Below are 22,690 nucleotides of genomic sequence, written 5' to 3' on the forward strand. Positions count from 1 at the left end.
TCTCAGGAGAGGGCTTAGAGGTGCAAGACTATGTTGATGTTGATTTAGCTGGAGACATTGATAGCAGAAAAAGTACCACAGGGTTTGTTTACACTCTGGGTGGTACTGCAGTTTCATGGGGTTCTAATCTACAGAAGACAGTTTCTTTGTCTACTATAGAAGCTGAATATATTGCAGTTTCAGAAGCTGCAAAAGAGATGGTTTGGATACAGGGCTTCTTGGAGGAATTGGGTAAAAAGAATCAGAATAGCACTCTCTACAGTGACAGTTAAAGTGCCATATTCCTTGCCAAGAACCCAGCATTTCATTCCAGGACTAAACACATTCAGATCAAGTATCACCTTATACGATCATTGTTGGATGATGGACAGTTGCTACTTGAGAAAATTTGTGGAAGTAAGAACCCTGCTGATATGTTGACAAAGGGTGTTACACTTGAGAAACTGAAGTTGTGCGCAATTTCAGTTGGTCTTCTAGCATGAAGACAGGAGCTGTGAGTTGCAGAGGTGGAGGATATCATGTTTGAGGCAGGGGCGACAATGTGGGTGTACCAGTCTCCAAGTGGGAGAATTGTTGAGTATTTGGAGTCTGGTTCACGCCGCTCGAGCGAAGCGTCTAGCCGCTCGAGTGAATACAAGTCAGAGAGCTTCGCTCGAAGAGAGCTCGACAGACCGCTCGTGTAAAAGCAAGTCAGAGAGGTTCGCTCGATGACCGCTCGACTCAAGGCTCGAGCGGAGGGAAGTCAGAGAGCTTCGCTTAAGGAGCCGCTCGACTCACGGCTCGAGCGATTGCGGGAAACAGGTTCGCTCGACGCGGGCTCGACACGCCGCTCGAGCGAACATCATTAATTCTGCTGAATTTAGAGTTTCCGCCGTACAACATATATATTGATTTGTTTTTTGACCTGTACTGTATCAGAGTGAACAGTAGCCGTCCTACACTATTGTATTGTGATTCCTCAAGAAATAAAATCCTCTGCAGCTCCCGTGGACGTAGGAAATTTGCCGAACCACGTAAATTCTGTGTCGTGTGTGATTGCTTGTTTTCTTGTGTCTATAATCACTTTATTGTCATCGTTTTTCACAACATCCAAAACCTTGACCCCTCCTATCTTCTTCCAAACCAAACAAAGGGTTCTCTCTTGAACCCTAAAAGCATTCCAATCTTCAACCCTTACCCCTCCATTGCTGCAAAATTTTGTTTCACCTGATCAAGAGATCAGGGATGTGTCCTAGTACTACTGTGACGGTGATGACATTGATGGTGACTATAGTCGGCCGCGACGTCGTGCCCATGGAGTCGAAAACAATACTGAGAAAGGGTATGTTAGAGGTGTGGTGACATACATGGTGATGGATGATTTGACGGTGAAACCCATGTTGACCATTTCTAGCATTACCCTTCTGATCAACACTTTAAACATCGAAGACATGGGTTCTGTCCAGGAGAAGAAGGTCGAGATTGACATTAAGAAGGTTAGATCTTGTTCTTTCTTTCTTTTTGGAGCTGATAAAGGTTTCACTTTACTCCACCACAGTCCTGACAGACGTTTTCCTTGGGCACAGGGAGTAATCTTTCAAGCCAATTCGAAGAAACATGACCATTTAGTATGCATGGGTATGTCATATGCGTGTAAAAGTATTTTGCAAGGGCAATTCTTCAACCATTTAAAGAAGAATTTCTCGGCTGTGTGTATGTGTATGTAACTAGATCTGGGTTTTATTTCTGGGCTGTGTATCTAGATCTGGATTTTAGTAAAGATAGAGCTATTTCCTTTGATTCTCCTTATGATTAATAATTCTGGTAATTCTTTTTCGTTTCTTCTATCTTAGAAAATAATTCTTTAAAAATATTAGGATGATTGAAGCTTACTTAAACGGTCAGGAAATTTCTGGGCGGCGAGTGAGGCTCACACACACATGCGTGAGACACACGCGCCGATCATTTGGTCAGTTTTCTTCTATCATTTGACAGATCAGCTGCTGGAAAATCTGATGATAGGGCGCATGGGGGGTTTTAGGAGGCCGGTAAGCAGCAAATCGGCACATCTTGATACTATAGCTAGAAAATTAAGGAAAAAACGAGAAAAAAACTTATGTACATTTCGTAAATTGACGTATTTGCGAAAAGTTGAAAAAAGTTATGGATCCGTGTGCAAAGAGGTGTTGAATTAAAAAAGGTTGCGAGTTCTACTAGTAAAAAGGTCTTTAATCGAGTAATGTTTAGTAATTTGAGAATTGTATATTTGAATGTTGGGTTATGTTTAAATTTGAACTCAACTTTAATAAGTTTAGCTGCTTTTATGTTTGAAGAATAATTATACTTATCATCCTCACACACTACAAATCACACTTATTTTAATTTTTTTTAATTTTTTTTATAAAAAATATATATTATATAGATGATAAGTAGAACAATTTAATTAGTTTAATAAGAATAAAATAAAATAAAAAATAATTTTAAAACATATGAAATGTATAGTATAAAATGATGAATAGCATCCATTGTGCTAGAAACGTAGCCTTAAATGGAGTGCAGAATAAAAAGCGTTCTGGATTTTCTTTTCACAGTGGGATGAAAAGAAATGCATGCATCATTTTTAGTATAGAGTCTAGACTATAAAATGAATGAATCATTTTGGGGAAAGAAAAATGGCCAAAATTTTGCATCTGCAGTAATGGCGTGGGATGGCACTGGGATCTGGATCAATGTAGGACAGCTATGATGCAATCATACTTAGTACTGCTACGGTCCCAAATTTAGAATTCAAAAAATTATCTCGAATAGTATAATAATTTTTTTTTTTATGTATCTTTTTAATTATTATAAATATTTTTAAAAAATAAAAAAATTTACAATATTAGTAAAAAATATTTTCTTAATCATCCAGTTAAAAAAAAAAATTCCATTCAATACATTTTTTAAGTTTCGAATTCGGGACCAAAACATTTCTCATCATGCATTGTTTTTAATGTTTTGGGATGGCAACTTCATCATGCATAGCAAATTTTGATGTATTGATGTTAGGGGTGGGCTCCGACTCCGACGGAGTCGGAGTTGTCATTTCCGACCTCCGACTCCGACTCCGAACGTAGTCGGAGTCCGATTCCGATCGGAGGTCGGAGCCCCGAACTCCGATCGGAACTCCGAACGGAATTTTGTTCTTTTTTTTATTATTATTTAAATTTTATTGTTCAATTTCGTTTCAGATAGTGAGCAACATATATATTTTTTTTAAAAGTGAAACGATCTACAAATATTTGGTTTATTCAAGAGTTTTCAATAATTTAAATATTCGTTCTGATTTTGTTACTGAATTTTGATTATATCTTTAATTTGTTTTATGTCCGCCTGAAATTTAGCATTAAAAGTGCTCATGACTCATGAGTTGAAAATTACATAAATTTAAAATTTTATAAAAAAGAATGATGGTACGAATTTCTATAATTCGATTAATTTCAGTTAGATAATAAATTCTAAACGTTTGAGAGAGGATGGATAAGTACTAATAGAAATTATAAAATAAAGAGTACTTATCTCACATTTTTGTTCGGGATATAACTACATAAATATAACTATATAAATAGTTTAAAAAGTAAATAACATGTATGATGTAGCCATAAGTTATAACAGTCTCATTTATAACGTAATAACAATATGACTATAATTTGAAATATAACTACAATTCGATTAAACACGGATTTCAGTCAAATACTTTTTGTTCCATTGGTCATGCCTGAAATGAAGATAGAAAGTAGCAATCAATAGATGAAAAAAAATTGATAATAAAAAATTGAATACGGTAAAAAAATAATTTGATTCTTACCAAGAAAGGAGGTTCTCCCAACTCCATCCCAACTCTCAAGTAGCGTCCGTTCCAGACTCTCAATCATCGGTAATTATGTTAGGATTCACAATTAGATCTATAAAATCATAAAAATTAGAAGTTAGAAACATTAAAAATAATTAAATCATCATTTAAAAGCATATAAACTTACCCGATTCAAGCCTATAGCTCTCGGCATCAACGCCAACGGTATCTAGTCCAATAGGCGTTTCACTTATCCAATTCTGTGTGCAAACGAGGGCCTCCACGGTTGACGGTGACAATGAACTCCGATAAGCATCCAACACGCGACCTCCAGTGCTAAATGCCGACTCTGAGGCAACTGTAGTGACAGGAATGGCTAGCACATCTCGGGCCACACGGGAAAGGACTGGATACTTGGTGGAATTAACTTTCCACCAAGTTAATAACTGAAATACATCACTAGGTGCCTCGACAGCTTCCATAAAATATCGTTCAACCTCAGATATACAATGCATAATATTCCTTGTTGACATGAGTTGATGATACTGCTGTATAATACGATTGCCTCTAACCCCTACAGATGGGTCAGTATCACTTGAGGAAACTGTCAATCCTGTCGGCCTCGAATGTGAGGAGCTACCAACTGCGGATGAAGGCTGAGCACTAGTACTGTAGTGATGATATAAGTCATCAACATCACCTTTTAGCAATTTAATAAACTCTGCAGCCTTCACTGCCCCGAGGACGGAATTTACCCAAAATTCTAGAACGGCCAACTTAACTCGGGGGTCAAGGATCACAGCCACAAATAGCAATCTATTTATCTTCTCAATATTCCCCCAATATTTATCATATTTGATCTTCATCCTCGTAGCTATAACAGATAACAATCCAGCAGAGTCAGTACAACTATTTTCCAACTGGAAGTGAAGCTCCGAGAGCTCGTTGAAAAATGAGTTCGCAGTCGTATATTTGGATCCAGATAGCCGCATGGTTATCTCATAAAAAGTTCTTAAAAATTCAACAAAATAACTCACACTGGTCCAATCATGTGCGTCCGGCGCACCGAGCCCCTGTCCTGCTGGCTCCAACAAAGCATACCTCAGGCCCCCATCCTCGACCTCCATCCGCTCGAATGCTTTTTGGTACTTCTGTGCCACATCCAACATCATGTATGTAGAATTCCATCGAGTCGGAACGTCCAAGCACAGCATACTAGAACATTCAATCTTCAGATCTTCTGCTATTACCTTAAACTTGGCAAGCCTTTGAGGGGAACCCCTCACATATCGTACAATGTTGCGGACTCGGGTTATGGAATCATGAACCTCTTTTAATTCCTCAACAACTATGAGGTTAATGATATGAGCACAACATTGAACGTGAATAAACTCGTGGGCCCGAATGACATCATCTCTCACCGTCGTGTTCTGCTTAAACCAATCAATTGCTGTTTCATTCGCACTGGCATTGTCAACTGTAATACACAGCACTTTTCGAATTCCCCAGTCCTTTAAACAATCATCCATCTTCGCCCCAATGGATGCACCTTTATGATCCACAATTTCTTTAAAACCAATAATTTTTTTTATGCAAAATCCACTCACTGTCAATGTAGTGTGCTGTGATACACATGTAGCAGACGTTCTGTATGGAAGTCCATGTGTCAGTCGTAAAAGACACTCTCTGGCCAGTGGTAATAAACATCTTCTTCATCTCCTCCTTGTCCTTCGCATGCCTCTTCATACAATCTCGCATCACTGTATACCGTGATGGAATGGGAAATCGTGGCTCAACAAAATTTAGAAACTTTCGAAAGCCTCTTTTCTCGACTCTGGTAAATGGCATCTCATCAGTAATTATCATCTCTGCAAGCATGTCCCTCAACATCTTCTCACTGTATTGAGGGATGACCAATTTCTTAGTCTGTGTACCATCAGTGGGTGTAGAAGTTTGGTAACTGAGGTTGGTCTGATCAGTGGCTTGCAATCCCTTCGCTATCTTATATCGTTGACAACCATTTAGATGTGCTATTAACACACTGGTACCTTGCTTCTTCGAATGGCATCCACAAAGTGATCCACAGTAATGGCATCTTGCTACTGGGTTCGCAATTTCACCAGGAATTTTGGTGAAATACTCACATGTCCACGACCTCTTTTTAGAAGGTCGTGGTGGTTGATCTTGCTCAATGGGCATCTCCTCCTCTTCGTTGAACATATCCTCATCTTCTATATCAACTGGGAGTGGGAGTCGACTACTCGCACAAGATGTAGCTGCTCTAGATGTAGCTGCTCTAGATGTAGCTGCCCTAGATGTGGCTCTAGGGGTGGAAGTACCCACCGGTGTAGGAGTTGTAGCATTGGCATCCGCCACATTCTTTTGTGGACGATCATCTCCACTATGTCTAGGATCCATATCACAATCAATGAAGCTGAAAAAATTAAATTAGAAGCAAAAAATTAGTTTAAAAATAAACTAGGCTATTGTATTATACAATAGGACATGTATTATTGTATCATAATATATTATTGTATCGATATATTATTACATCGAGGTTCGGTTGACTTGCGCTCGACTCAGCGGAACCCATCCAGAGAGGTTCGCTCGACGTGCGCTCGACATGACACTCGAGCAAAACCCATCCAGAGAGGTTCGCTCGAAATGCGCTCGACATGGCGCTAGAGCAGAATCCATCCAGAGAGGTTCGCTCGACGTGCGCTCGACATGGTGCTTGAGCAGAATCCATCCAGAGAGGTTCGCTCGACTTGAGCTCGACGTGGTGCTCGAGCAGAATCCATTCAGAGAGGTTCGCTCGACTTGCGCTCGACGTGGCGCTCGAGCAGAATCCATCCAGAGAGGTTCGCTCGACTTGTGCTCGACGTGGCGCTCGAGCCAATGTTCAATACAACGTGCGCTCGACTTGCGCTCGACACCTCGCTCGAGCGCAAGTCTGCAATACAATGTAAAATTCAGGGTTTTGAGCGCCGTGTTGGGACTATATTGAATATTCAATACAACCAATTCACAAGAATCACAATTGCTGGCTCCAATTCATAAGAGACGTGCTTGAATTAAATTTAGGGCTCATAAATTTAGGGCTCACCGTAGGTGGAAGCTGAATAGAGGAGCAACGAGGAACGGCGGCACGGAGGAGCAACGACGAACGGCGGCACGCTGGCACTAGGACGGAAGACGCGAGAGAGAAGGGATGGTTCAGTCACTGGGACGGGAGACGCGAGAGAGAAGGGAGAAGGAAGAAGAAGAAGAACTGGAGAAGGAAGAAGAAGGGGGGAACCGGAACGTATGAGGAGAAGGCTTCCTTAGGAAGACATATGAAACGACGCCGTTCCATATTAAGTGGAACGGTGTCGTTCAATAATTTTTTTTAAACCCAGTTGTAAAACGACGTCGTTTTACAGCTGGGTTTAAAAAAAAATTCGGAGTCGGAGTCGGAGCTACATGGAGCTCCAACTCCGACTCCGACTCCGCTTCCGAATCACTAGTCGGAATAGTTCCGAATTCCGTCTCCGAATTCTGACAACTCCGACTCCGTCGGAGTCGGCGTCGGAGCGGAGGTCGGACGGAGTCGGAATTCTCGAAATTTTGCACACCCCTAATTGATGTGACTTGAGGGCGGAAGGTGTGGATGGCTGTTTCCACTTTTTTTATTTTTTATTTTTTTTGGAGGGCTTTCATGAGCCGGCGATTAATTTGTTGATAATTGTTTGTGGCCAAGCCGCCAGGGGATCTCTGCACTCCTCTGTTTTCACTTGGCTTCCACGCCTATGATAAACACTCGGCAAGTTTGTTTTCGATCATTCAAATCAATAAAAAATTATTAAAATATATTTTTTAATATTATTTTTATTTTAAAATTTTAAAAAATTAAATTATTTATTTTATTTTATGTAAAAATTTTAAAAAATTTTAATAATTTGATAATAAGAATTGAGAAGAGTTATGAAAATAAATAAAATAATAATAATTACAAATTAATTCACCATTTAAAATTGACGATTTAGATATTTTATACTTTAAGGTTTTGTTTGGATGTTAAATTGAGTTAAGTTGAGTTGAGTTGAGTTAAGTTGAGATGATAAAATATTATTAAAATATTATTTATTATTATTATTATTATTTTGATATTTGAAAAAGTTGAATTGTTTATTATATTTTGTGTCGAAATTTGAAAAAATTGTAATGATGAATTATGATGAATTTATAATCCAAACATATCCTTAGCCTCAGAATATTCTACGGATAAATTTATAAATTAAAATAATTTGATACAGTTGGTAAAGATATTTTATTATAAAATATACATAATATATTATATAAATTTATGTAAATTTATTTTTATAAAATCTTTTTTTTAACAGTAATCCTTCTGTTTAATACACAACATCTATCTTTAATCTACCAAAATGTTTCCATCCTTTCTATTCCATCCAAAGTACTTTTCATGCCGCTTCTGAGATTTTCTTTGTTTTTCTTCCGATGACGGGTCAATAGATCATCGAATTCAGAGGTCTTTTTTTAATCAAATGTAAAAATGTCAAGTTCTGTGATCATCGAATTTTATTGTAAAAAAGTAAAGTTCAGATATAATCGAATTCAGAGATCATCCAATTTTATTGTAAAAATCTCATAAATATGAAGTTCACAAACTAATTTTTAATGTAAAATAGTGTTAGAAATACTAGATCAGAATGCACAGCAGAAGCGATATTACCTCACAGGAAATATCTCGGATCTAATACGGTTGTTCCACAGATTCTCTAGCATCGTTGTTCATTCACGATCTTCACATCAATGGTGGAGTGTGCTACGTGGTAATACCAGATCAACACTCACACGTTCCACAACTTAGATGCCGTTACAAGAGAGAACCATTTGAGAGAGAAATCGTTCTTGATGCAAGTCTATTCCAAAAAGGGGGAGAGACTATGTAAATAGCCTCTCTAGTGTAACCCCCTGGCTGGTAGCCAGCCATCAAGTCTCATGAAGTGGCTCTTAAGCCACTTCATAACCCCCAAGAGGAGGTGAATGGATGCCCACTATGGGTGCCCATTTCTTACATCTCCCACTCACACATAGTGGGCAAGACTCTAAGTCTGCATCCCTCAATCTGTTCTCAATCTTGTTCATACTGGAAAATAGGCCGTGCGACTATCGAGCACAGCTGTAAAAGAAAAATGGGAGCATTATACCAAATTTCTCCGAGAGAAGACCAGCATAGCAACATCCCTAAAAGTGTCTCGTTATGTCCCGACTCATTTGGTCACATCAGACCAAGCATCTCTAATCCCTCTCGAGTCCAAATGACTCAAAGCAATGCTCAATCTCCATAAAACATGATGTACTCATAACTATATTGCAATTCCCAAGAAGCAACATAACTTGCCGGCAACGAGTACACACAATTATCGATGTGTTTACCAAATAGTCTTCCCTTCGCGCTCATGTCATTTAGTTTCAGTCTAGTCGCTTTCCTAGCAATGCCTCTTTAGACCGCATCATTCATGGCCATAAATAACATGCCAAAGTAGCAGACACTAAAATATCAATCTCGTGACATAGTCAAAGGTCTCCTAAGGGCATAAATAAATTAAGGTCATCAATTATAACCTACAGGACTCACACGGTGAGGAAGCAGGGAACCATTCACTCACCTCTACTGTTGGTCGCAAAAGCACATGTTGTATGAAATACATGTTACGGTGGAGTTCTCTTTCCAAAGAAAGAGCGTATATCTAATCTCAATTCACTGTACATATCTTAGTCTAGTCGTTATCTCAGCGCCTAACCCGAGTCCTTCCATTTGCTCGCTATCCAAAGCGCCAAAGAGAATCTCGCATCTAGCTAAACCACAGGCTATATGGATTGTGGGTAACCATGCACGATCCTTAGACCCCATCTTAGTTCCCACTAAGGCAACATATCTTTTGTGTCTTATAACTTATCCCTCTCTGGACAAGTACTGAGTGACACATTGTCTCATCTTTGCTCGTTACCTCTTTATAGCGCTAAAGGCGATCGCTCGTGTGAGTGAGCCGATCTAAGCCTGTCAATATACATTTTTCACCATAACTCCTAAATTTATGGTGAATGTGTGTGCTTACCAAAGAATGCTTCCAAGCACGCCACATGATCATAGAACATATCAGTATCATGTGCATGACGAGCAATATTGTGAGGTACAGAAAAATCACATGGTCAACAACAAATTATTAAACCATAACTCTCAAGTGGTATTTAATGATCATTTCTCTCCATTAGTATTCTAATGTGTAGTAACTTTCCAAAACATGCTCCTACCAAGAGACTCAGCTTTTACATGTAAAAGTCCTTTGCACAACCATGAAGTCAGCGATGACTCATCGTGAATCTCATTTTGGTCAGACTCACAATATAAGCCGTAGATTCTAGTCAGCAAGTCTAACTGCGATTTTTAAGAATCTACAAGGTGACCACAAATGTTATTCAGCAAACTTAATTTGCGACTTCAAGATTTCATATAAATCTCTTGCACTCAACAAAAGTATGTGAGATAACCATAATTTATTTTTTATTAAGGGTAAAGCGATTAGGGCCTTTGCCCCCAAAGACAATCATAATAGTTTAATCATTACTTTTAATGACAATCGCATCACAAACTCACTTCATAAAGTAAGTCATATTTACCCTCTTAACAAAATCTTAACCTCTAACTCTCATGAGCAAACTATAATGGAAACACCAAACAGTATATGCAAAACTAGATTCTTTAGTATTTTCCGTCTCATTAATTGTCTATGGATTTTGAACAAGAGCTCATAGATACTGTTTTTCTTATAAACAGTCTCACAAGACATGAAACCTGAGCTACTTTTCACAAACCCATGTCCATCACCTCGTAGTATGGAAAACCTCTTTTTAGGCGAAAATTAATTATCTAAGATAACCAGGTCGCAATATCTCTTATGATGACACTTTTCTAATATTGTCAACAGCATTCAAAGAACCCCATTTTATTCAATAGGTCATTTAATAAAAAAAAAAATGACTAGGTACATTGGGTATCTTTGAATAGATGGTTTGTTTAGGTCACATGTAAACAGTACCAGCAACATTTATTCGCTTTCTGTACCAAAATAGTACTAGCACTAATCATGCGCTCAAAGTACTTCATGCATAAACATCACAAAAGCTAACAATCTAATTCTCCTATGAGAATCAGCTATTTAACACCTTCAAGAAAAGTTTTAATAAATATGCGATCACTGGCTATCTAAATGCAACTCAATTAGTGCCAAGAGATAGATCTATACCTCTATCAACTCCACTTTTCCTTTGTCAATTAGATTAACAACCCCAAGTTGGATCATATAAGTGAAGCGAATCTAAGATTCTATGTTGGGATTCCTACTATGTGAATTCAATACCTTTAGCGGAGCCATATTACAAATATTCTCTTCTAGTCTCTAAACGACGAGAGAATATTGATATAAAGCTACCACGCTATTTAAGAGGATCCTTATGTTCTATAACTTTTGGGAGTCACTATCACTAATGGTACACCTTAACTCAAAGGTATACTCTCACTAGCTATTGAATTACTCCCACTATTTTCAGCGATCTTATAACAAAGAATTTTGAAAATGTTAGGGTTAAGGTAATGTGGAATGTATCGTGATGAAAACGTTCTTTCCAAAAATAAGTATTACAAAAAATCCACAATTCCTCACTCTCGCCGAAAATACGAGTAATTTTCTTGACTCAACAAAAAAATTGATCAAATTTAGATCCTCTCGATTTTTAATAGAATTCACGTTTACACAAAATAATCACTCAGCCTTTCTCAAAAGCGAATGAACTCGATTTAAAGACGACAAATAAGAATTACGGTCGCAACTCTATATTACATCAACCCAAGTGTGATGTAACAACTGCTTTGCGCATAACACCATTCTCAGCAAGTCAATAAACTGCGAGATAATTGTTCTCATCATATAACTCATACGATTGCGATTTTGAAAATATTTTAATTGAAAAAATATATTTTTCTAAAAGAAATTTTAGATCACATTTATATGATGAAACAATATTTTTATTATCTAAGTCCTTAGTGTGCACGTATAGGAACTTTCACATAGAAAAATATTCATATTGCCTTTTCTCTTTGACTCTTCTAAACTAAGGAGAGGGATCTCATTAGAGAGAAAATATTCAATTTCTCAAGCTTCACACCCATAATCCTATGCCTCCATGGCATATTTTAATATATCATTTCCCCACCCGAGAAATAATATCACTGAGTCAATGAGTGACCATCTAACTTCTAAACCTCTAGAAATTCTCGCTAACACCACTTAATGAGTCTTAAATCAAATTAGGTATAGACTTATTTATTATCGCATTAAAAGCACTAAAAATATCACTTTGTGCAAAAAATGCTGTGTGTGACGTTTTAGTCGTTAACTAGCAATAGATCTTCATTTCTCGCTTACTCAATATTTTCATATTCTTCAATCCACTCTAGGAGAGAAAAGAAAAAATTTACGAAAAATTATTTTAACGTAAAACCTATCTTGCATCAATGCAACTACGAGCAAGATTTTTAGGCTTAATTTAAGTCATACCTAATCATTCAGACTTTTGCCACAGTTACCAAGAAAACCTCCAAGGTGCTTGGTATTACTCTTAAGGGGTGCTCCTACGTTCATATTTCCGCAAGAACCCATTTGTTCTTGCTAGAGAGAAATAAACTTGAGCAAAATTATCAGTGCTAATACCACAGAAAGGTGCACTGATAAAACCTTTAAAAAATGAATGTGTCAATCAAGAATGTCCTTAACAATCTTGCACACTCAAATTTTAATATTCTTACTTGCTAGACATACTAGCAAGTAGAGACTGTATGTGCTTATCTGTGAGTTAATCTAAGTTGCTTCAAGATTATAATACTCAACTTCAAATATAGGAGCAATTTAATCTTTGCGTTACAAAAACAACGAGCAACTTTTGTTATTACCCACAAGATTCAAAGGCAAAATAGTGGTTTAGCTCTATTTGACAGTTGATCCTATCAACTTCTATAAAAATTGTAGTGCATGCGTCTCACGAGCAGTTCCAATTTTATTCTAGACTTTTTAGAGGTTTCACAATAATGACGGTCTAAGACTATATGACACTCATAACAATCTTTATTTATTTCCAACTACTGCTCATGGAGGAGATTAATGGGACGATTAAATCGTATAAATAATCTCTAGGTTTTCTTTATGGTTATCTCAAAGTTACTAAACTATGCACATCTAATTGCACACATATCTATAAAATTTGCTGCGTTAATATAAGTTAGAACAAAAATAATTAATACATGTCGCAAGATCGAAAATTCGCTAAGCTTCCTACTCATCTCTTGCGCCTCAATGTCTAATTATTAATTTCTAATTTAATTTTCGGGCAAATTTATATCGTATAGGAGATTAATTCTAAATTAATCTCAACCATACTCCCACTAGGATAAGCAATCTACCAAGTTAGTCACATAAAAAAAAAAAATTCTTCTCTGATCGACGAAATTCATTTGAGCCAATCAGAAGCATGGACTAATCAAACTCGGGCTACTTAATCCTCTAATTTATCACATTCTAAAAAACTGAAGACAATTCTAAAAAATAGTCTAACAATATAAGTAATAAATTAAGCTCACAATTACATGCAATCATAGTACATGTATCAAAAAATAATCATCACATTTCATTCAAATAATTATTATTCACAAAAACAATAATCTAGGCAATTTATAATGTAAAATAAAATGCCAAACAAATGTGACAAAAATAATATCATGGCAAGCATGTATTTAATAACCATAATGACATGCAAAAATATTTCAAAAAAAATATTTTATGCCACAATAACATGCTGAATAAATAACTAAAATTAACACACACTAACAATAAGCTCTAGCCCAATAGTTGAGCTTATAGCCATTGTGTGTGGGGTCTTAGGTTCAAAATACCACCCAAGCATTTTGTCAAAAAATAAATCACTGTTTTTAGACAGCCAATGAGCCGCACCCCTTGGGCGCCCATCTACAAAGCGGGCTTGTGCCTGTTGGGCTCACAACCCAATCCACAAGCACCCTTGACAGGATGTGATACGGGTCGGAGTTTTTAAAAAATGGCCCAAACAAAACCTGTTTTTGTTTTGTTGAAAAAAATAAAAAAAGGTTATGGGCCGGGCCTAAAACATTGATTTAAAAAAAAACACTTGGTCTTACATACCACAACCCAAATTCATCAAAGCCGAAAAAGATTTAAAACAAGCCCGTGTACTTTTAAAAAGCAATAGATCACAGTGCGTCTTCATCCGTAAAACACATGAGGACACTGTTCATCTTCGTCCACCATACGGTTACAGTGCTTGTAACGGAAGAAAAATTGGCCTTCATGGCAGTGCATCTCCATGGCGGAGCTGCCCTATGCGACACAGGTTGCAATGCTGCCCTATGCGGCGCTGCCTCGTGCGGCACCCTGGGGTCCCAACCGGTGCAAGCAGCGCCATGGAAAACGACCCAGCTGGTGCGCGCGACGCCCTGGATGGCTCTGCACCCAGTTGGTGCGCCCACGCTGCAGTGCTCGATGCACTTCGTAGCCGTGGCAGAGTCGCCGAGCTGTGGCCCACGTTGCACCATGGCAGTGTCGCGAAGCTGCAGTGCTCGTCGCCACCCATTCAACCAGCGCACAAGGCTCTGCCCTCCATGGCAGACACTCCGCGGGGTTCATGCCTTCTGCCGCTCCCTGGTGCGCGTTGCACCTAGTGCCCGCAGTACCTCGACGGTGCATCTCCCTTGGCGCGCGCTGCTCCTCTGCAAGCAGTAGAGGCCGCAAAACGACCCTTGTGGCGCCAAGGTGAGGTGCCGCGCAGAGCACTTAGCTCTGCGTGCGGCCCTGCACGCGGATCTGCCCGTTGCAGTTCAGCCTTCGGCACCACCATGGTGCATGGCTTCGCGCGAGGCAGATCTTTACATGCCTTGGTAAGCAGCGATTGCTATCACCCAGCACCATTTTGTGGTGTTGTGCATCATGCAGCACCTAGTGCAGTGTTGCTTGCGGCTGGTGGTCGAAGCGACATGGGCGCAAACCTTTTCTAATGAACACTGCTGCCACATATTGCCTTGTCTTTGTTGATTCGATTGGGTGGTTGCAGCCATTCCACAACGGCGCTACCACCGTAATGGCAGCCATCTTGTTGGTAAAAAAATTTTCATCGTGCATAAATATTTCAGTAAATGAAATTATAAATCGCACGTCAAAAAAATACAAATCGGGAACAACCAATGGGCTCTGATACTAATGTTAGAAATACTAGATCAGAATGCACAGCGGAAGCGATATTACCTCACAGGAAATATCTCGGATCTAGTGCGGTTGTTCCACGGATTCTCCAGCATCGTTGTTCATCCACGATCTTCACATCAATAGTGGAGTGTGCTATGTGGTAATACCAGAGCAACACTCACACGTTCTACAACTTAGATGTTGTTACAATAGAGAATCATTTGAGAGAGAAATCGTTCTTGATGCAAGTCTATTCCAAAGATGGGGAGAGATGTAAATAGCCTCTCTAGTGTAACCCCCTAGCTGGCAGCCAGCCATCAAGCCTTATAAAGTGGCTTAAGAGCCATTTCATAATCCCAATAGGAGGTGAAGGGGTGGCACTATGGGTGCCCTTTTCTTACAAATAGATATAGCATATCATATTTAACTAAATCAATATGTAAATTTCATTTTTATAAAATTTCTATGTGATTCTATCACTTTTTATTTTTATAATAGCAATAAAAAATACTTTATCGATAAAGAAATCAAATAAAAATATCTTAGGTAAGTCATGCATTGAAAAGTGATAGGGAGAACCATTCTACAATTTTTTCACAACTTTCTGTTAAAATATTATTATTTTTGAAGTACATATATAGAAAAAACTCAATAAAATTCAAATAATTTTAATATAAATTTATATTCTAATGCATAGTTGTGGAAAAACTTATTATTTTTAATACATATTCAAGCAATCTGGGAAGTAGATTGTTCTAATTATTGTCTTTATGACGGCTAACTGATGAAATATTTGACATTAATTTTCAATTAGGATTTAATTTTACAATTTTCTATTATTTTGGATTGTCTATTGAGATCTATTATTTTGACTATTAAAAAAAAATGACTTGTTGCATATTATTAAAAATTTAAAAGTACAAGCATCTCGCTTATATACATAGGTAGAAGAAGGGGGAAGAAAGGACTAGGATTTCTGCTTTTGTGCAGGAGAAATGATAACTGCCAGTCTGCCTCCACATGAGTAGTTGCTCAGAGATATTTTTAGATTAAGTGGCACTTGGAGCTAGTCGGGTGTCTAAAGTTGATTTATACCGGTCATTAAACAAATGCCACGTGCAGATTTCAGTTATGTTGAGAATGGAACAACATGCAGCGGATCACAATTTCATAGCTTGAAGATCTCCTAAAATGCGATGCCAGAAGATTGAGCCAACGTAGAAGTCTTGTGCCTCTCCTCCTTGCCCCATCGTCGGCCTCCTCCCGTCTCTCTCTCTACTTTGTGTGAAAACAAAGTAGGCATTGCTCTCACCATCCACTGTCCTCCCAACCCCCGTCTTTCCCCCTATCCTCAAAAGCCCCAAAATTATCCCTTGGTGCTTTCGAGTCATTTTTTGGTGAAGATTAGAGTTCAAAATTGATCTGCCACTCTTCTTTGTACATCTCCTCAACCATGGGCTTCCAGAGGTAGTGCATTAATAAACCAGTTTGCAACCTGATTGGTATACAAAATTAATGAAGATGCCAAATGACTTTTAAATTCCAGTACCAACAATGCATATTAAGAAACCATTTTTAGAATCATCTTACCAGATTTCTGGTCAAGCCCGTTTCCTTTGAGTAACTGGTGAAATAAGGTGAGAATTAGTAAATTAAAACTTCTCAATATAATCGCAAGTACATGATAGAAATAGAATTTTGGGAACCAATTCTTAAGGGACATGATTGCCCAAGGAAGTATCTTGCCCAAGGTTTCTCTGGGTAGCTTGAACCTGACCCATGATTGCATCACCAGCAAAAGTGTCAAGAAATTGTCTGGAGTGCAACAACTGTGTATGGTTCCTCGTCGACCCCAACCTTCACATAGCTGTGCTGCCCAGTTCTGGGCCTTCTAGCCCTTGTAGAAATTATATATGCAGCACCCCGTAGAAATTATATATGTGAACTTCGAATCGGCTCACCTTCGAATCAGGATCCTTGGAATCGGGATGGGAGAACAAGAACTTCAAATCTCAGGATCCTTCGAATCGGAAGAACAAGAAAGGGAGGAGAGAGGGAGAGCAGGGGTTCGGGAGGAAAGAGGGAAAGTAAGTTGCAGGGATTCAGGAGGAGAGAGAGGAGATGGAAAGGAAATTGAGTTATTCCGTGAGATAGGTGACATTGGAAGATAAATAAATCTCATACGTGGTGCGATCTTATTGGCAGGTGTGAAATTGGGTATTACACCCGACCGGTTGTGAGTTTTTATCTTTTAGATTACTTTGGATAGTGTGGTAATTTTAAATATTTTATAAATATTTAAATATTCTAATAAAATAATTAAAAATAATAGAAAATAATTAAAAATTAATAATAAAATAATAAAAATTAATGGTGTATTCTCGTACTAGCCATCTATTCATATTTTCTGTGTAGGTTTACTACTCCACGATGACATCCCACCTAACATCTAATTGTCCAAGCAAATATACCCTTGAGATGTAATAAATATAATTATGAAAAAAAATATTTTAGGCACTTATTTTTTAAAAGTTAATTCATAAAATGATGTAATATGTCAGATTATAAAATTATTTTTATTATAAATTATATCTAATTAATCATGTGAAATTACATCAATTTATTAATTTATTTTTATATTATATCTTTGCATATGTAACATTTCTCCTTCACATAACATTTCTCCTTCACATAATATGATTTTAGTTGAAATTAGTTTTGAAAGCATTTGTAACAATACAAATAAAACTCAAGCCATATATGAGACTGTACTCTTAAAAGATTAATCAATGTTACAATTGCAACTTGTTGAAATAATAAAGTGTAAGAACTTCTCGTTCTCAAGTAATTTAGAATTATATTTACCACTTTGTGTATGCAATTAATTATGTGGTCTAAGGTTTTTTCTTTTTCATTATACTTTTGAACAATTTCATCTTAGTAGTTGTAAAACGTATAAGTTTATTGAAGATGTGCAAACTTTAATTTGCTTAGATGCAGAACTTAATTTAAGATGACAATTTACCTAAAGTCATAATTCATCCTTAGTGCTCTTTTACTTACTATCACTATAAGGATTGGCACCTTTACCAGCGATTCACTATCGCTGGAAAAACTCTCACAATGGCTGCTAAACACCTTTCCTAGCGATTTATAACTCGCTGCAAGTTCGCCGGTATTAAAGTCCCACTTTAGATCTACTCCAACAGAACCCAAAAATCGTCGGCAAACATTGCAATATTACCGGCGAATAAAGCACGCCGCAATATCACCTCAAATCGCCGCAAAATGAAGATACAATTCAATTGTTAAACGCTGGGAAAGACTAATTCCAGCAATTAATTTGTGTCGCTAAAAGAGAAAAAATCGCCGGAAATAATATTTACCAGCGATGTCTTCAAATTGCTGTAATATAATTAGCAGAATTGAAATAACAATGCCGGCGATTAAATTGCGCCGGCTATGACTTATACCAGCGATTTTAACATCGCTGCAATTGAGATATACTCATTGGCAGCGAACATAACATCGCTGCTAATATTTAAATAACGGCGATTATAAATTCGCCGGTAATATCCTTTCGTTTTCCAAATTATTTGGCGGCGACTATAACATCGATGGGAAAACATGTATTACGGCGATTAGAAAATCGCCGTTAAGTAGCGTTTCATGGGAAAAATATATATATCATTAATACTTAGATGATACCGCTGTAATATAATTTTTTTTCCTTTAAAAAATTTTAACTTTAAAAAGGATTTAGACATATTTCTGTTTGATGTATTATATTTTAGTTGATAAATTTAACTCTTTGCTATATATTATTTAGTTTTCATTTAATTAGTAATTACAAAATTGGCCGGGTGGTGGCTTTATAGACTAAATATTAGAAGTAATAACACAAATATGTTGGGATAAAAGATTCATATAGTTTAGCTTCATTCTTAAAAGTAATAATACAAATAGCCTAGTACAACTTTATTCTAAAAAGTATATGTTTTTCATGCATATACAAAGATAAATGTTTGGTTGATCACAAACAGAAATTACAAATAGTTGTCATACAAACTGAAATACATACCTACTTATATATACACCCCTAATATATATTTATATAGTTTGCTGTGACAAGGATAATTAATTGATCAGCTTTTTATATTGTAAGAAAAATTAATCTCTATATGCAGAAAGAACTTGAGTTCCCCAAGGGAAATAATGTTTGCCTCAATATTTAGTACAGAAAATCTCAATAGCTGAAGGTATTGACAAGTATTATAGCACTTGAAACCCTAAGGGAAATTTTTGCCAATGCTCAGCTATTTAATTGACCAGTACTAGAAAGAACTTGAGTTCCCCCAACTAGCAAGAACATAGATATATGAATATTAACTACAAAAATATAACTATAATGATGATCAAAAGGAGCAGATGAAGCAAACTAATTACCTAGCTAGCTAAGCCGGCCATGGTCCATGCAGCATGCATGGATATGCATTCAATGTACGTACTGCATGGACCCTACTCATCAATGTCTACCATGCCATGGATACATACATACATATATATATATATATATGACTTACAACCATATACATATATATGGACATATAAATAAGGTCGGTCCAACATTACATCATGAGCATTATATATATATATATATATATATATCATGACTCTTCTATTTTTTTAGCATATGCAATTTGCTTCCTAAGATCTACTGAACTAGATCCCCAATTACTAGATTTCAATTATATGAGTTATCATTCTCACCACACTTTGCTTAGAATAATCCACAGTACTTGACAATGTAATTAATTCAGATTATAGCAATAATACACACAAGCAAGAGTTTGTTAACCTATCAAGCAAGGGTAATTATACTCATTCCAGGTCAGATTCTAGTAAATTAGAGTTAAAAAAGTAGGTTAACAGTTAAAGTTCAAAGACTGTTTTCTGAGTTGTTTGCCTTAATTATATAATGATTATGCTGAAACAGATTTCTCAAACCACATCTATGCATACGACATTGGGAGCAATATTTACATAACTTATGCATCCCCGCATATCCTAAAACCTCAATTAATGCATGGTTGCAGGGTGATCAAAACAGAACAAGGTGGCTGTCATGGAGGAGATTCCACACATGGAAGGAGATGACTGACTAATTTCTTAATCCAAAACAACAGTCTGTGTATGATATTCAAACAACCCCCATCATTAATCATTAACTCGGAAAAATGAGTGATCATTCACAAGTTATAACAAAGAATATGCAAGTAATTAGAGATAAAAGAAGCAGTGCATGAATATATATAAGCTAACTGGTCAGTAAATGATTTTACAATATGGAAATCTTGTAGGAAGAGGTGGTGTCAATGAAAGAGCAGACCCAACAATTTATTTTGGTTAGGCTTAACATCACTGAGATATTGGGTCCAACGAAAACAGCTAGTATGCTTTCTAAGTCTTTGTTCCTCATTATTGTCGGAACTAACGACATCTTCGATTATGAAGATACATATAGCAAAATTATCAAAGCCAGAGTTTATGTCCACTCTCCAATTCGCTTTCCACAACCAGTTAATTATACACTCTAATTATCCAAGTCAATGAGACTATGCACACTACAACAGAATGTGTGTTTTGTGACAGAGAAAACTGTCACAAAAAAATGGCAAACCGTCACTAAACATATTTGGTGACGGTTTGAAACTGTCACCATGACCGTCACCTAAAGTGCGTCACAGAAAACATTTGGTGACGGTTTACTGTTCAACCGTCACAAAAAATATTTTTAGTGACAGTTGGAAGTGTTCCGTTCGGTACAACGTTCGAACGTTCCTTTTTTTGTGACGGTTATGAACTGTCACAGAAAATCACGTTCGGACGTAAAATCAAACGTTCGGACGTTATACCCGACCGATTGGCGTTCGAATGAGAGAAGTTGACGTTCGTTGGATATCGTGTTCGAACGTATAAAATTTACGTTCGAATGTTAATGCGTCCGAACGTTAATTACATTAAACGTTCGAATATTTGTTCGAACGTAAACGTAAATGTTCAAACGTAGCGCGTTTAATGTTCGGACGTTATTTCGAATGTAAATGAAGGAGCGTCCGAATGCAAGTTCTTTGTTCGAACGTTAGTCGCTTTACCGTTCGAACGGTTTGTTCGTTTTAGCGTGAGTACGTTCGAACGATTCAATTGTATTTACGTTCGAACGTTTGTTACAGTGTGAACCAACGTTCGAACGATTTTTATTTACATTCGAACGTACAGATCAGAAATACTAATTTCATAAAATTTAAAAACATAATACCAATTGTATCATATTACATACCCAATTAACAAGTAACAATGTCTTATAAAAGTACAAAATTAGATATTAAAACTAGTCAGAAATATTGATAAAATTTATTTCTTCTTTTTCCCTCGCCCACGGGGATTCTGTTGCAACGACATAACACGTTCCATTTGCACCATCATCTCCCGTTGCACTTGCTCTTGCACTTCATTGCGTATTCTTTCCTCCTGGTCTCTCTGTTGGTCCTGCAAACGCGTCTCTAAATGATACTGTCGTTCTAAGAGAGACTCTAACTCTTGTTGTCTCGACCTCATATACTCATTCTCACGCCTTGCAGTTTCTAAATCTGCCGTAAGATTATTAATTTGTGAAGCCGATGAGGTTGAGGAGGATGAACATTTATGCTTGATAGATCGTCCCAAACCTCTTGCCATACTAGACTGCGGCCCGAGCACTTGCGTGAATATGTCTATGTCACTAGGAGAGGATTCCTCAGAAGCCGACTGCATCTCCAACATTTTGCTCTGCAATTTAAAAGGTAATGATCGTAAATAATTAGTAACGTATTAAAAGAAATAGAAATAAGAAATAAACTATTAAAATATTATATAAATAATTTATTTAACAAAATTAACACTGCTTACATAATTATCTGCAGCGACAGGATCCATCCACTCACTATGCTCATTAGTGTGAGCAGCAGCATAGACATGAATGAGGGAAAAGTTTTCAGGATCATCACGTTTCTAACAAAGCGAGAATATTAGCAATTTTAAAAAGATAATATTAGTACTTATCAGAAATAATATCAGGAAAATAAATGAATTCTATAATTTTTTAATTACTATTTTTTCAGCAAGACGGTGGAATGACCTTGAACCGGCACGATGGTGGACAGTCAGAACGGATCTATTCTGTGCATTTGTAGAACTCAAGTGCTACAAAATATATTAAAAATGTTAATTGTAATATATATACATATAATATATAAAACGAATATGAATGTAAATAATTAAAAGATATAAATGTAAAATACCTGATAATCTGGAGATGCGAAAAGATCACAACACTTTCTCCAATCATCTAACTTCATATGCTGAAAAGGAGACTGCGCAGCCTCTTCCAACGTCTCAAACTTCTTGAAGTGGTCATGACATCGTCCTTTGTGACGTCGGAATAGTGTAGCCATCAACTCATTCACGGTTCTCAAATCCTCGCTACGGCCAAAGTCGAGGTCGAATT

At 37.1% G+C, this 22,690-nt stretch overlaps 1 protein-coding gene across 1 annotated transcript in view; it reads left to right on the forward strand.

Annotated features, from left to right (window-relative positions):
- Positions 1-1,097: 1,097 nt before the first annotated feature.
- LOC121240627 overlaps positions 1,098-22,690 on the forward strand; it is a 35,482-nt gene continuing 13,889 nt past the window's right edge. Inside the window, exon 1 of the transcript XR_005935576.1 lies at positions 1,098-1,475. The gene's annotated coding sequence lies outside the window, so the exon portion shown is untranslated. The remainder of the gene's footprint in view (positions 1,476-22,690) is intronic.

The sequence above is a fragment of the Juglans microcarpa x Juglans regia genome, chromosome 7S (genome assembly GCF_004785595.1).
Source record: "Juglans microcarpa x Juglans regia isolate MS1-56 chromosome 7S, Jm3101_v1.0, whole genome shotgun sequence".
NCBI classification, from domain to species: domain Eukaryota; kingdom Viridiplantae; phylum Streptophyta; class Magnoliopsida; order Fagales; family Juglandaceae; genus Juglans; species Juglans microcarpa x Juglans regia.